Genomic DNA, 17,022 nt, shown 5'->3' with positions numbered 1-17,022 from the left:
TTTAAAGTATAAAACCAATATAAAACAACCTATTTCAACCCCCCTAAAAAGTCTATTCTCCTTTCAATCATCACCTGCAACTCCATATTAATATTAACAGCGTTATAAATAAATGCTAGTTTACATAGCAGGTTTCATCTGTAGTTCTCAAAGCTATATACAGTACTCCATTTTACAAACAGAGAAATGGTGGTATAGATGTTAAGTAACTTGACCAAGGTCACAAAGCAAGACTGTGACAAAGCCAGGAACAGAACCACCTCTGAGCTTCCATACCGATGCCCTACCCAGTACACCACATTATTTTTCTTTCATTATGGGGCAACTAATAAGTATGATAAACTTGTAAGAGTGAAACTTATATTTATTGCTTTCAATCATTCCAAATGAGAAATTCCGATAATTTACCTCCATCATTGTAAAAGTGTCTTTTTGGGCACCAGCAAATTTTAACAACTTCAAGAATAGTGGCTTCGGTTTAAACTGAAAGAAAAAAAAAAAGCAAATATATTTCATTTTTATAGTGCATGTCCTTCACAAAGAGTCCAAAGCACCATAGATTACTTGAGTATTACACCCACAAAAACTATGTTATTTACATTGAAAAGTCAAGCACCTCAAAGTTAGGATATGGCAGATTTTTGGTTCCCCCTGCAACCATAATTTTGTCACTCACTCAATGCATTTACCATTCACATGAAATGAAACAGGGGCCCTGTGAAAATCTGTGTGTCGTCACATAATTTAAGACTGTGCCAAAATACATATGCACGTGGAGGCTAAAGTAAGGTTGCACAGGCAACGACAGTCTTTGCAACCTAAATAAGATTTGTTTACATGCTTAGGTAATTTCCTAGGTTTTTCTTTTTAAGAAAAAAGATAAACCAATCTTATTACACGCAACTATAACGATCCTCCATCACCCAAATCATACATCAATACTTGGGTGTGAACCCTGAACTTTCAGACTGCTCCCCTTTGAACTACAAGACTTACCACATTACCTGGTAAGTAGAAGGCTGTTATCCCAAGGGGGGACCCAGCCTACCTCTCTTGTACCACCAGGCGGTGTGGCAGCTCTTACCCCACATGGAGCCCTAAAAGTGAATCAGCTGGCTCATTAGAACTATTTGCAGGGTCTGGGCATAAGCCCATCTCTCTCTCCCCACTTCTTCTTGTGCAACAGCTCTAACAGTTCTTTAGCATTCCCAATATAGAGTGCAATGAACAGGTGAGAGAAGGGAAATGGCTTTTTTCAAAAAGGCATCTCTCAGCAAAACCTGAACTGAATGTCATGGGACAAACCGGGCAGCTCTTCAGCCCAAGGACTTTCCTCCTGCCGTATTTCAAAGGTTTCATGCAACCCATGAAGCAGCTAGAGCTTCTAAAAACAAAGGGCCACAATAATTTTTTATATTGAAAGTGTTAGGCAACCTAATTACTGGCTCAGCCCAGTAATACAAACATATCACTGAAATACAACAGATGGATATATAACAGAAAGGAACAAACTCCATCAAATCAAGTGTCAGAGTATAATTAGGGAGTCCAAAAAGAATTTGAAGAGCAACTAGTAAAACACAAAAACTAACAGCAAATTTTTTAAAGCACATCAGAAGCAGGAAGTCTGCCAAAGAATCAGTGGGGCACTAGAGATTGAGGTGCTAAAGAAGCACTCAATGAAAACAAGGCCACAGCATCAGTCCTCCCTGCAGAGAATACGAGGGAGATTCCCATACATCAGCCATTCTTTGTAGGTAACAAATCTGAGGAAGCAGATTGAGGTGTCAGTAAAGATGGTTTTGGAACAAACTGATAAATTTAAGCGTAGTAAGTCACCAGGACCAGACTGGTATTCACCCAAGAGTTCTAAAGGAATTCAAACATGAAACTGCATGGTAACGACTGTGGTATACAACCTATTGTTTAAATTAGCCTCTGCATTAGATGTCTGGCAAGTAGCTAACATAATACCGATTAAAAAAAAAAAGGCCTCAAAGCAATACTGGAAATTACAGGCTGGTAAGTCTAATATCACAATCAGGCAAACTGGCTCAAACTGTGTGTCTGACAATTGTGTTCTTTACTATAGGTCAATGGTAGTCAATTATTTTTTATCAAGGTCCAAATATCTTGGTCATGATGTAGGCAAAGTTCAGACTCCAGAGAAAATAATAAAATACAGTGCAGTAACAATAATTACGAGTAAATAAGATTTTGGGGTCCAACTGAAAGCATCTGGCAGTCTGGATTTGGCCCCTGATTCGCCTATTGACTACCTCTGCTATATAGGAAGACGATATGTTAAGGAATAGTCAATGGCTTTTGTAAAGGGAAATCATGCAGAATCCAATCTAGTCAAATTATTTTAAGGTGTCAACAAATATGAGGACAAGGGTGACCCCGTAGATATACCTGGACTTTCAGAAGGTCTTTAACAAGGTCTCTCACCAAAAGGTTCTTAAGCAAACTAAGCAGTCCTGGAATAAGATGGAAGGTCTCTACTAGATCAGTATTAAAATACAGTAAACAAAAGGTAGAAATAAGTGGCCAGTTTTCAAATTGGAAAGAAGTAAATTGCTGGGTCCCTCAAGGATCTGTCCTGGGACCAGTGCTGTTCAATATATTCATAAATGATCCAGAGAACGGGGTAAACAGCGAGTGGCAAAGTTTGTAGACAATATAAAAATACCCAAGATTGTTAAGTCCAAAGCTGACTGAAGAGTTACGAACAGATCTCACAAAACTCAGTGACTGGGCAACAAAATGGCTGATTAAATCAAACCATAGAATTGTAGGACTGGAAATGACCCTGGGAGATCTTCTAGTTCAGTCCCCTGCACTCATGCAGAACTAATTATTACCCAGACCATTCCTGACAGGTGTTTGCCTAACCTGCTCTTAAAAATCCCCAATGATGGAGATTGCACAACCTCCCTAGGCAATTTATTCCAGTGCTTTACCACCCTGACAGGATGTTTTTCCTAATGTCCAACCTAAACCACGCTTGCCACAACTTAAGCCCATTGCTTCTTGTTCTATTCTCAGAGGTTAGGAGAATAATTTTTCTCCCTCCTTCTTGTAACAACTTTTTATGTATTTGAAAATTGTTATGTCCCCTTCTCAGTCTCCATATTAAACAAACCCATGTTTTTCAATTTTTCCTCATGGGTTATGTTTTTTAGACCTTTAATCATTTTTCCTGCTCTTCTCTGGAGGACCTTCTCCAATTTGTCTATATCTTTCCTGCAACGTGGTCCCCAGAACTGGACACAATACTCCAGCTGAGGCTAATCAGGGCGGAGTAGAGCAGAAGAATTACTTCTTGTGTCTTGCTTACAACACTCCTGGCTAATATAGCCCAGAATGTTTGCTCCTTTTTTGCCACAGTGTTACACTATTGACTCATATGTAGCTTGTGATAAATGTAATGTTGGTATGTGCGAAGTAGTGCACACTGGGAAAAAGTAATTCCAGCCATACATACAAAGTGGAGTCTAAATTAGTTGTTATCACTCAAGAAAGATCTTGGAGCCACTGCAGATAAGTTGTCCGAAAATAGCCACTCAATGTGCAGCAGCAATCAAAAAACAAACAGTGTGTTAGGAACCATCAGGAAAGGGGTAAATAATAAGTCACTAAATATCATAATGCCTCTACATAAATCCATGGTAAGCCCACACCTTGAATACTGCATGCAGGTGTGGTTGTCCCCTCTCAAAAAAGATATATTAGAATTAAAATAAATGTAGAGAAGGCAAAAACGATTAGGGAATATAAACCAGCTTGCGTATGAGGAGAGATGAAATACACTGAGACGGTTCATCTTAGAAAAGAGATGAATCATAGAATCACAGAATATCAGGGTTGGAAGGGACCTTAGGAGGTCATCAAGTCCAACCCCCTGCTCAAATGACCTCAAGGAAATATGACAGAGAATTATAAAATCATGAATGGTGTGGAGAAAGTCAATAAGGAAGTATCAGAGGGGTAGCCGTGTTAGTCTGGATCTGTAAAAGCAGCAAAGAATCCTGTGGCACCTTATAGACTAACAGACGTTTTGGAGCATGAGCTTTCATGGGTGAATACCCACTTCTTCAGATGCATGTGGTGGAAATATCCAGGGGCAGGTATATATATGCTAGCAAGCAAGCTAGAGATAACGAGATCAGTTCAATCAGGGAGGATGAGGCCCTGTTCTAGTAGTTGACGTGTGAAAACCAAGAGAGGAGAAACTGGTTCTGTAGTTGGCAAGCCATTCACAGTCTTTGTTCAATCCTGAGCTGATGGTGTCAAATTTGCAGATGAACTGAAGCTCTGCAGTTTCTCTTTGAAGTCTGGTCCTGAAGTTTTTTTGCTGCAGGATGGCCACCTTAAGGTCTGCTATAGTGTGGCCAGGGAGGTTGAAGTGCTCTCCTACAGGTTTTTTTATATTGCCATTCCTAATGTCTGATTTGTGTCCATTTATCCTTTTCCGTAGAGACTGTCCAGTTTGGCCGATGTACATAGCAGAGGGGCATTGCTGGCATATGATGGCATATATTACATTGGTGGATGTGCAGGTGAATGAACCAGTGATGGTGTGGCTGATTTGGTTAGGTCCTGTGATGGTGTCGCTGGTGTAGATATGTGGGCAGAGTTGGCATCGAGGTTTGTTGCATGGATTGGTTCCTGAGCTAGAGTTATTATGGTGCGGTGTGCAGTTACTAGTGAGAATATGTTTCAGGCTGGCAGGTTGTCTGTGGGCAAAGACTGGCCTGCCACCCAAAACCTGTGAAAGTGTGGGATCATTGTCCAGGATGGGTTGTAGATCCTTGATGATGCGTTGGAGGGGTTTTAGCTGGGGACTGTATGTGATGGCCAGTGGAGTCCTGTTGGTTTCTTTCTTGGGTTTGTCTTGCAGTAGGAGGCTTCTGGGTACACGTCTGGCTCTGTTGATCTGTTTCCTTATTTCCTCGTGCAGGTATTGTAGTTTTGAGAATGCTTGGTGGAGATTTTGTAGGTGTTGGTCTCTGTCTGAGGGGTTAGAGTAGATGCGGTTGTACCTCAGTGCTTGGCTGTAGACAATGGATCGTGTGATGTGTCCGGGATGGAAGCTGGAGGCATGAAGGTAGGCATAGTGGTCGGTAGGTTTTCGATATAGGGTGGTGTTAATGTGACCATCACTTATTTGCACCGTGGTGTCAAGAAAGTGGACCTCCCATGTAGATTGGTCCAGGCTGAGGTTGATGGTGGGGTGGAAGCTGTTGAAATCATGGTGGAATTTTTCCAGAGTCTCCTTCCAATGGGTCCAGATGATGAAGATGTCATCAATGTAGCGTAGGTAGAGAAGGGGCGTGAGTGGACGAGAGCTGAGGAAGCGTTGTTCCAGGTCGGCCATATTTTCATAGGCCTTGGGTGGCAGGCCAGTCCTTACCCACAGACAACCTGCCAACCTGAAACATATTCTCACCAGTAACTGCACACCGCACCATAATAACTCTAGCTCAGGAACCAATCCATGCAACAAACCTCGATGCCAACTCTGCCCACATATCTACACCAGCGACACCATCACAGGACCTAACCAGATCAGCCACACCATCACTGGTTCATTCACCTGCACATCCACCAATGTAATATACGCCATCATATGCCAGCAATGCCCCTCTGCTATGTACATCGGCCAAACTGGACAGTCTCTACGGAAAAGGATAAATGGACACAAATCAGACATTAGGAATGGCAATATACAAAAACCTGTAGGAGAGCATTTCAACCTCCCTGGCCACATTATAGCAGACCTTAAGGTGGCCATCCTGCAGCAAAAAAACTTCAGGACCAGATTTCAAAGAGAAACTGCTGAGCTTCAGTTCATCTGCAAATTTGACACCATCAGCTCAGGATTGAACAAAGACTGTGAATGGCTTGCCGACTACAGAACCAGTTTCTCCTCTCTTGGTTTTCACACATCAACTACTAGAACAGGGCCTCATCCTCCCTGATTGAACTGATCTCGTTATCTCTAGCTTGCTTGATAGCATACATATACCTGCCCCTGGATATTTCCACCACATGCATCTGAAGAAGTGGGTATTCACCCATGAAAGCTCATGCTCCAAAACGTCTGTTAGTCTATAAGGTGCCACAGGATACTTTGCTGCTAATAAGGAAGTATGTGAAGGGGTAAATAATAACATAAAACTATGGATCACCCAATAAAATTAGTAGGCAGAAGGTTTAAAACAAACACAAGGATGTACTTCTTCACCCAATACACGCTCAACCTGTGGAACTTGGTGCCAGAGGATGTTAAGATGGCCCAATGTATAAGTGGGTTCAAAAAAGTTCATTAATGGCTATTAGCCAAGACGGTCAGGGACGCAACCCCATGCTGTAGGTGTCCCTAAACTTTGACTGTCAGAAGCTGGGACTGGACAACAGGATGGTTGGATCACTCAGTAAATTGTCCTGTATCCTTCATTCCCCCTGAAGCATCTGGCACCAGCCATTGTCGGAAGACAAGATTCTAGGCTAGGTGGACCAGTGGTCTGACTCAGTATGGCCATTCATACGTTTTTACAACAGATTCATGAAGGGAATGATCATCTCACTGAAATAGAGAGAATATACCATAAGTACAAAGAACCTCGGGCTAGTCTACAACGGCAGCGCTTTAACATGGCTTGTGTAGTCACAGCAGAGCACTGGGAAAGAGCTCTCCCAGCCAGGGCTGACTCTAGGTTTTTTGCTGCCCCAAGCAAAAAAAAAAAATTGGCTCCCCTCCCAAATTTTTTTTTTGCTTTTGCACTTTGAAGTTTTGTTTTGACTGTTTAAAAATAAAAAAAATGAAAACAGAGAATCTGTAGTTAGTGAAACAAAACCATTTCCTACTAGTGTAATTTTAATATTTAATTTTAACAAAACCCTCCCGCCTGGTCCAACTCTTACCTTGCTGCGTATCTGGCTCGAGGCGGATTCAGCTCCCGTCACTAACGCTCCCAGCGCCAGGGGTTGAGGCTGCTGCTGGATCCCAGCCCCGCTCGTCCTTGGTCTTTGCCTTGGCCCTGGCACGAGCTGGGCTCAGCATGGACTGTCACTCTGCTCCCCTCTCCCCTCCCCTGGCAGGAGGTGGCGCAGAGAGAAAGAGGAGGAGGAGGCGGCGGAGGAAGCGGGGACAAGCCAAGGAGGAGCAGCCCGCCTGGGTGTCATGTCCCGCCATCCTCTGCAGCCGGAGCAGGGACGCGCTACAGGCTCCCGCCTGGAGGGTGGCCGCTGCCTGCGGGAGAGCGGAGGGGACAAGCCGAGGAGGAGCGGGCTGTCCTCTGCAGCCGGGGAAGGGCCGCACTACCACGCTTCCGCGTCAGCAGCCACCACCCCCAAGGTGGAGCTGGTAGTGTGGTTCTGCCCCGACTGCAGAAGACGGGCTGCTTCTCAGCTTGTTCACGCTGCTCTCCCGTGGTCAGCCACCACCCCTACTCCCAGGCGGGAGCCAATAACACGGTCCTGTCCAGCTGCAGAGGATGAGCTGCTCCTCAGCTTGCAAATCAATTATGGGGGCTCTTTCCATAAAAAAAAGTTGCAATACTACAGAATACTGTATTCTCATGGGGGCTCCTGTGGGGCCCGGGGAAAATTGCCCCACTTGTCCCCCCCCCAGCGGTCCTGGGAAGAATAAACATTTAAAAACCTTCTGCATCTCAGCACAAACCCAATTTTGACAAAATTGCTTTTCAAGTCACCTTTACAAGGTATCACGGTTCTCAGCATCAGCTAGTGCTAAAAGGTACTGAAGCTCATTAAAAAGGTTGGACAAATATTTTCCGTCAAAACATTTTTTGGATCGAAAACTAGTAGTTTTTAAAAAGCAGAAAAAAATCACAGACAACATCTGCTTTCTTTCAAAATTTGTTGTGGTTTTTCTAATTGAAAAAGCTCAAACAAGTCTGCCAGAACCTGAACATGATTTGGGGTTTCAGAAGAGTGTGGCCAAATATTTGCTCCTTGCTGTGTTTGATTGTTTAAAGAAACAATAAAAAAAACCTCTGCTTAAAAAAAATCCAAAACTTTTGAATTTTAATGGAGTTAGACTTGAAATTAGACCAAGGTTTCCAGCCATTAGAGGAGTGAAATTCTGGAACAGCCTTCCAAAGGGAGTAGTGGGGGCAAAAGACATATCTGGCTTCAAGACTAAATTTGATAAGTTTATGAAAGGGATGGTATGATGGGATAGCCTAATTTTGGCAATTCATTTGGCAACTGATCTTTGATTATCAGCAGGTAAGTATGCCCAGTGGTCTGTGATGGGGTGGGATCTGAGTTACTACAGAGAATTCTTTCTTGGGTGCTGGCTGGTGAGTCTTGCCCACATGCTCAGGGTTTAACTGATCGCCATATTTGGGGTCGGGAAGGAATTTTTCTCGAGGGCAGATTGGCAGAGGCCCTGGAGGTTTCTCGCCTTCCTCTGCAGCATGGGGCACAGGTCACTTGCTGGAGGATTCTCTGCAGCTTGAGGTCTTCAAATCACAATTTGAGGACTTCAATAACTCAGACATAGGTTAGGGGTTTGTTACAGGAGTGGGTGGGTGAGATTCTGTGGCCTGCATTGTGCAGGAGGTCAGACTAGATGATCATAATGGTCCCTTCTGACCTTAAAGTCTATGAGTCTATGATATGGCTTCCCTCCTTGATCTTCTATGGCAAAAGCACGCACAACAGACAAAGACTTTCCTCCCTCCCAGATTTGAAAGTATCTTGTCTCCCTATTGGTCCTGTTGGTCAGGTGTCAGCTACATTATGTGATCTTCTTAACCTTTTACAGGCAAAAGAGGAATTAACTCTTACCTGTATGTTTATGACACACTCTAAAAGCTTATCAGACGTCACTGCTCAATCTGACAGGGGCCCTAGTAAGCCAAAGTTATTCCAGCCCTTCTGGAAGGGTTGCGTTTTTGCTCAGAAGGACTTGTCTGCTTGCTGAATCAAAAGAAGGCCCTAAGTCATTTTAGATGCAGACTTTTTATGCCAAAAATCCTTTCTTAGTCAGCTGGTCTCTGGAACACCTAGTTTGAATCAGTTTATGCAAGCATCCCCAGGCATGGTACCTCTCTGGAGGTCTTCACAATCTGAGTGATTCACCTTAAATCACCACCCACTGCTTTTAGTTCCTGAAGGAGCTGTGGTATCATTCCCCCTCACTCTCCTCCATTGCCCCAAGTTGAATACAGTCCCTGGCCAACAGTGATACATAAACCATTCGTAAGCTTAATACAGTATGTATCCTCAGAGATACTGCACAAGGCTGCAACATATGTCATAACAACCTAGTACGACAATAGTCTCTTTTTGTAGCTGCATCATATTGACAAATTCACTTTGTGATTCACTATAATCCCCAGATCCTTTCCAGCGGTACTACTGCCTAACTAGTTATTCCCTATTTTGTAGTTATGCATTTGATTTTTCATTCCTAAGTGTGGTACTTTGCACTTGTTTTTATTGAATTTCATCTGCTGATTTCAGACTAATCCTCCAATTTATCAAGGGCATTTCAAATTCTAATCCTGTCCTCCAAAGTGCTTTCAACCCCTCCCAGACTGGTGTCATCTGCAAATTGCCTAACTGAACTTTCGACTCCATTATCCAATTAATTTATGAAAACATTGAATAGTGCTGGACCGCTGTGAGACCCGCTGGACACACTTCCCCACTTTGAAAGTGTATCATTGATAACCATTCCTTGATTACTGTCCTCCAACCAGTTTTTCACCCATTATTTCACCTACCTGCACATGACTGAGCCATAGAAGGCAGGCCAAGCACATACTTGGCTAAAATAATGTAGAAATGTCTTGTGGTTAATCTGCAGAGCAGAAATTCACTATTTTTCTGCTTTGCCCAAGGAGTGACTCAGTTGTAGCTCAGAAGGAGGAATGTGCTCATGCCATCCAGCAAAAGTAACAGTTTCAGCCAGATATCTAGGCACTGGGACAGAGGCTGGGTGAGAAGCTGAGGGTTAAGGTAAGCAAGCCATATTTAGCAGGTGTCCCATATAAGACTGAACTCAGGCCAGTGGTTCATTCAGGCGAGGCATAAGGAGCATACAAAAGCCTGTGTGGTTACAACTAAACCTGGGTGAGTTTTTTGTTCAATCAAAACAACATTGAAGAAAAAATGTGCAGAAAAATGTTGTTTCATTTAACTTCTGTTTTCCACTTAAAGTTTTTAAAAATGGTTTTCACTGAGCTTTTCCTCTCTTGGCCTTTCCTTTTCCTCGCCCCCTTTTCCCTCTCAGGACGGGGAGAGAAAAAGGTGAAGAGGGAGAAAAAGGAGGTGGAATAAAGGGGTAACACCCCATTGTAAACCTTGGAGGCTTTTTTGGTTCTTGTTTCACCAAGCAGAAAAACAAAAACAAACAAACAAATAAAAACCCTGCTAAACATTTCAAATGAAATGAGATTTTTTAGAATCCTTGACCCATCCTGCTCCTTGTCCCCTGACAACCACCTCCCCAAGACCCCCCCATCCAACCCCCCTTGCCTGTTCCCTGACCGTCTCCCCAGAACCTCTGCACCTTGACTGTCCCCGGGACTCCCTGTTCCTTAGCCAACCCCCTGGCCCCAGTCACTTACCCCCGGCTCACGATGGGCGTCGAGAAGCTGCCCTGAACAGCGCTAAAACCACATGGCTCCGAGCAGGCCTGAGCTCTTCCCTGCTCAGAGCCGCGTGGTAAGGGGAGGAGCCACTCGGCCCGGAGCTCGCAGCCCCACCCCCTTACCACGCAGCTCTGAGCGGGGCGGATCTCAGCCCCCCCAGGAGCCAAATGGCTGCAGCGCTGTTCAGGACACGCTGCGGCGCTGGGGGAATGGCGGGAGCAAGTCTCAGCCACTCTCATGGGGGCCCCTGCGGGCCCGGGGCAAATTGCCCCACTTGCCCCCCACCGGCGGCCCTGGTGCGAACAAGCCAAGGAGGAGTGGCCTGTCCTCTGCAGCCAAGCAGGGCTGCACTACCGGGTCCCGCCACTCTTCCATGGTCAGGGGCCATCCCTCTCTCCCAAGTAGAGCCAACAGCATGGCCCTGCCCCAGATGTAGATGACCAACCACTCCTCCTCGGCTTGTTCGCGGTGCTCTCCCACGGTCCCCACTCTCCTAAGCAGGAGCCGGTAGCGTGGCCCTGCCCCGGCTGCAGAGGATGGGTCACTCCTCGGCTCGCAGCGGCAGGGACAAGCCAAGGAGGAGCTGCCTGTCCTCTGCAGCTGGGGAAGGGCCACGCTACCAGCTCCCGCCTGAGGAGTCAGGGGTGGCCCCTGCCTGCAAGAGAGCGGCGGGGACACGCTCCCCACTTAGCAGGCTCCCTGCCCCGCTGTACCCGGTGGCAGAACAGGCTGGTTACCGCCCTCCGGGCTGTCAGGATCCAGCCAGGACGCCGCTTCAGGGATGAGCTGGGGCCCCAGCCTTATGCCTCCCCCTATATTTTGCTGCCCTGGGCACCTGCTTGTTTAGCTGGTGCCTAGAGCCGCCCCTGCTCCCAGCACTCTAAAAACCCACCTCCACGCGGAACGTAGCTCTCAGCGCTGGTGCACTGTCTGCACTGGTGCTTTACAGGCCAAAACTTCCTGTGCTTGAGGGAGTGTTTTTTCACACCACTGAGTGAGAGAGTTGCGGCACTGTAAATTGCCAGTGTATTATTTAAGCCCTTAATTATTTAAGATCTGATCCTGCAACTGGATAGGTGTGGGAGGAAGCATGTGGCCACAAGGAGCCCTGCAGATGTCAATGGGACTCTATATAAACACAAGGGTCTTCCCAGGCATTGCAGATCTGATTGCAGAAAAAGGCCTTACAATTACTCCCTTGATTTCCATGACAAAATCCCTGAATTTTAATGTAGTTTGATTTTAAATAAATCACTGTATTTTTCCATCCTAAGCTGCATGTATTTTTTGCATGAACATCTAGCTTTTTTCATGTTTTCCTACCTTTCTGGCCTTTTAAACGATTCGTAACTACTTAACTTTTCTAACCAAGTAAATTCACTTGGAATAGCATGCCATAACTTTTAAAATAACTTCAGTCACATCTGATGTGAAAGAAACCATAGGACAGCGACAACCTTTGCTGCAGATCTGGTACAGCACTCAGACAGAAGAGTGACACACTTTATGGATCAACACACCCCTGGGCTTTTCATTATAAGGTTTATGTCTCTTACCCTGTCCTGCTTTTAAGCTCTAATGCAGCACAAGGTGGCATTGTGACATACTGAAAACCTACAGTTGAATTAAAACAACAAAGAGTCCTTGTGGCACAAGCAAAATTATATTAAGTGAATCCAATTTCCCCATAAGAATTAATGTAAATGGAGAGGTTCGATTCCAGGAAATTTTTTTTTCACGAGACAAAAGATTAAAACTTATACTCTGTGTGTGTGTGTACGTGTACATATATATATAAACCAACAGTTTAATATTGGTACACAGTGATGATGATTGTGAAGCTTGGAGTCAGAGGGTGGTATATTCCCCTGGGAATGCCTTACTGCTAAATGATGAACTAACTGGCTGAGCCCTCCAGGGTTAACTTCTTGGTAATGCAGCCTGACACTCTACAAGGCAGAAGGAATGAAGGGAGGGGAGACCGCATAGCAGAGAGACACACTGTGTGTGTGTGAGAGAGAGACAGAGATGTGCATTTCCCCTTTAAGTATGCTGACCCTTGTCTTAGGTACACTGCCTTGTTAATTAGATCAGCAAGCTGAGACCCATACAGCTGCTGCCAGGAAGCTCCCTCCGTCCTGAGCGCTGTCTTGTGCACCCCCCCCATGGAAGATGGGGTAAGCAGGTTTCAGGAGCAAGGGGACACCCAGACATTAGTGCCGCCTTCCTCCCCCCTCGGGCACCCCAGCAAGCAGGAGGCTCTGGGAGCAGCTCGGGAGAGATAGCTGACCTGCCAGCAATTGCTAGCCTGCTGGGTGGCGGCCGCACAGGGAACTTAGGGGAGCAGGAAGCTGCTAGGGGGGCTGCTGGTCCACCTACCCACCAGCTAGTGGCAACGGGCTGCTCTTCCTGCAAGCAGTGGACAAAGCCAGCGGCTGCCAAACGACGTTAGAAGGGAGCATGGCACAACTTTAAACGAGCAACAGAAGGAGGCTCAGGGGCCGCCTTGCAGTGAGGGGTCACTGCACAGACTAACAGGCCCCTGCCAGCGCACAGCTCATGGAATCGCTTCCAGTCACTCCCTCGGGAACAATCCAAGCCCCATGTGCTGCTGGACCCTCCCAGGGCGCTAGCAGGATCCTGGCCAGCCTGCCCCGGGCAGGGTCTCTGCGGAGCGGATTGACTCACCTGTTCGGGGCTCCCGCCTGGCGTGACACTCAAACACCCGCTGAACCCCTGGAAATGCACCTGAACCCCAGTCTGGGGGGCTGAGTCAGGCTCCCCCACCCCGGAGAGCTGATCTGCGCGGTGAAGGGCCCGCCCCGGCTTCCACCCACCAGGGAACCGGCCCGGGCGCTACTCACCAGCGGCGCCTGCCCGGAGGGGCAGGCGGCAGTGGCACCGGGGCGCTCGGCCCCCGCTGGCACCTCGGGGTCGCACATGGCCGGGAACGGGGCCTCCGGGGCGCGCTAGGGGGCTGAGTTGAGGCCGGGCCACCATGCAGCAGCGGCGCGTCTGAGCGGGACCCAGCGGGAGGGCGCCCCCTAGCGAGCCGGCGCGCGCTGCACCCGGGGCTCTGCCAGCGGGGTGGGTCCTCTCGCCCCCCACTCCCCCTTCCCGAGGGGACCCCCTGCCCCGGCGGCTGCAGGACCGAGCCCCCCCTGCCCGAGGGGACCCCCTTCCCGGGCGGCTGCAGAACCGAGTCCCCCCTGCCCGAGGGGACCGCCTGCCCCGGCGGCTGCAGGACTGAGCCCCCTTCCCCCCTGCCTGAGGGGACCCTCTGCCCCGGCGGCTGCAGGACCGAGCCTCCCCTTTCCGAGGGGACCCCCTGCCCCGGCAGCTACAGGACCGAGCCCCCTTGCCCGAGGGGACCCCCTGCACCAGCGGCTGCAGGACCAAGCCCCCTTGCCCGAGGGGACCCCTGCCCCAGCAGCTGCAGGACCGAGCCCCCTCCCCACCATCCGAGGGGACCCCCTACCCCGGTGACTGCAGGACCGAGCCCTGCTCTGCCCCACCTGAGGGGACCCTCTGCCCCAACGACTGCAGGACCGAGCCCTGTTCTGCCCCGGCCTTGCCCACCCCGGCGGCTGCATTTCTCCACTGACCCGGGGTGGGGTCCCATCCCTCCGTATTTCCCGGACATGTCCGGCTTTTTCACCGTTCAGTAGCCGTCTGGTGACCAGATGCTAACTGTAACATATCGGGACCGCCGGGGGGGTGCACTTTTTTAATTGTTACACTCGGATCTCTGGTGGCATTCCGGCAGAGGTGTCTTCAGTCGCTGACGGTCTTTGGTGGCATTTCAGTGGAGGGTAATAAGTCTTGCTGCCAAAAGACAGAAGCACCCACTGCCAAAATGCCGCTGAAGTCAGCAACCGAGAGACTCCCCGGATGGATGAGTGTAACAAAAACAAACAAACAAAAACATCTGAAACAAAATATCAGGACAAATGGCATCCCCACCGTACTTCAGTCGGGATGCAGGACAAACTGCTCAAAATCAGGACAGTCCCGATTTTATCAGGCTATCTGGTCACCCTAGGGAGGAATTGGTAATAAGGTAGAAAGGTCCAGGGGTCAGGGAGTGATTGGATGGGGCGTGGGAATCCCAGGGGTCTGTATGGGAGCAGGGGTATGGAGAAGAGTTGGGGCAGTCAGGACAAGGAACAGAGAGGCTTAGGTAGGGGGTGGGGTCCTGGCCCAGGACTCCTGGGGGCAGGGCCGGCTTTAGGAGGTGCATGGCCCAATTCGAACAGTTTCGATGGGAACCCGGCAGGGATGACTAAAAAAAAGTGAGAGCTATAGTTGTGGGGGGAGGGATAGCTCAGTGGTTTGAGCATTGGCCTGCTAAACCCAGGGTTGTGAGTTCAATCCTTGAGGGGTTCATTTAGGGAACTGGGGTGTAAAAATCTGACAGCGGATTAGTCCTGCTTTGAGCAGGTGGTTGGACTAGATGACCTCCTGAGGTCCCTTCCAACCTTGATATTCTATGATTCTGGACCTGTATTCTACCACTCACACACCCCCACCCATCCCCCCTTTCAGCTTTCTGTCTGCCCTGAGGTTACCACAGCTGCAATTTTGTGACTGTTAACAGCTTGTCATGTTCTGTTCTGCGATCAATACTCAGTGAAATGTTTTGAGGAAAAAATTGAACAGATAATGGCCTATAAAGGGAATACCACCTATCTAGAAGGAATGAATACAGCAGACAGACTCAACTGCGTCAATTTGCTGCAAACTTTCCACTGGAAGGTGAGCAATTACTTTTCTTCAATGGAAACCTTAATCCTATACATGATCTTCCTGATCTGCCAACACAGGATTTACCTGAAGTGTTCAATTTACCTTCACTGGGACCAGGATTAGCATGACTAGTTTTCTTCACATTTCCAAGAGTGTCTCCTTTGCCTACTGCAAGAGGGCCTCCTTGGTCTCCCATCTGTATCGTTTTACAAACCCTGCAGCAATACTTGTTCTGGTTCAACACTTTGTGCAATTCATTTATAACTGAGCCCCACCTATGTTTGTCAGCTGTTCGGTTCTCAGTACACCCGCTAGAAGATGGACTCCAGCAGCTCCAGGCAGCAATGTTGACTGGGTTGGTAAAAGTCCAGGTGGTGGCGCAGCAGGGCTAAGGCAGAGTCCAAGCTTTCTGTGGCTCTTTGCACCTCTCGGCGGCAGTGCCATGTCCCACCCCCCAGCTCCTAGGCTCACCAGCAGCCAGGCCGCTCTGTGAGCTGCGCTTTCCCTTCCTCAGTCACTGACTCTGAAGTTCCCCTTGGCCGGGAACTGTGGCCAATGGGAGCTTCAGTGGAGGAGCCTATGGATGAGGCAGCATGCAGAGCTGTCCGGATGCACCTCTGAGTAGGAGCTGGAGGGGGGATATGCTGCTGCTTGCAGGAGCTGCCTGAGATAAGCGCCACTCAGAACTTGCACCCCTAACCCCATCCCATACCCAACCTCCAGCCCTGATCCTCCTCCTGTCCTCCAAACACCTTGGTGCCAGCCCAGAGCACTCTCCTGCACACCAAGCCCCTTATCTCAAGCCCCCCTGAGCCCGCACCCCCCCCCAGACACCTCACTTCACACTCTGCCCCAGCCTGGAGCCCCTTCCTGCATCCTGCACCTCTCATTTCTGCCCTCACCCTGGGACCTACATTCCTAGTCCAGAGCCCATACCCACTCCTGCACATTCAACCCCGAGTCATATATTGAAATCACATGCACCCACCCATTATCAAAGGTATTCTGATATCTTGTATATGCATATGCCTTATAATGAATCTGACTTTGAAAATGTCTGATAATTTTTTAGTGCAGCAGGTGATATCATCATCACATCTCCATCTTACCTGACTATCAGAGGGGACCCTTTTCCATTCTGTCAAGGGAAGAAAAGTTGTTGTTGTGCACACCATGAAACAAGCCCTACAACTCTGAATAATATCATGGCAGTTCACAGGGTGGACATCAAGGAATAGTCAAAACTACAATAGCCATGAACACAAGATACTATTGGCCTGGGATGACAAAGACATCGCCGATTGGGTCTGTACTGGAATAAAACTAAATCCTGTTTTACTAACTTTATATTTACATTTACATTGTAAAGAACATAATTATAAATTTACTGGAAAATGTACAACTCCTTTGTGACATTATAAGTATAATATAATATCTCACAGAAAGGTGACAGGGCCAGAAAGAGTTAATTAACTCACCAACTAACCTGACCTCCAGCGGTGAACCTTAAGGACTGGTTAGGAAGATATGTAAATGAATTGAGATTTGAAATACAGTCTGCATTGTTAGAGGCAGAAGGGGAGATGTTTGCTCAGGTCTTGTGATGTAAGCAAACAAGTCTTTCTATAACTATAGTTTTAAT

At 47.7% G+C, this 17,022-nt stretch overlaps 1 pseudogene; it reads right to left on the bottom strand.

Moving 5' to 3' along the window:
* Positions 1-13,576, bottom strand: part of LOC115643583 — a 30,294-nt pseudogene extending 16,718 nt beyond the window's left edge.
* Between the last annotated feature and the right edge of the window lie 3,446 nt (positions 13,577-17,022).

The sequence above is a fragment of the Gopherus evgoodei genome, unplaced genomic scaffold, assembly GCF_007399415.2.
Source record: "Gopherus evgoodei ecotype Sinaloan lineage unplaced genomic scaffold, rGopEvg1_v1.p scaffold_63_arrow_ctg1, whole genome shotgun sequence".
Taxonomy (NCBI): Eukaryota; Metazoa; Chordata; order Testudines; family Testudinidae; genus Gopherus; species Gopherus evgoodei.
Note: the sequence above shows the minus strand (reverse complement) of the source record. Positions and strands in the feature narration are given on the sequence as shown.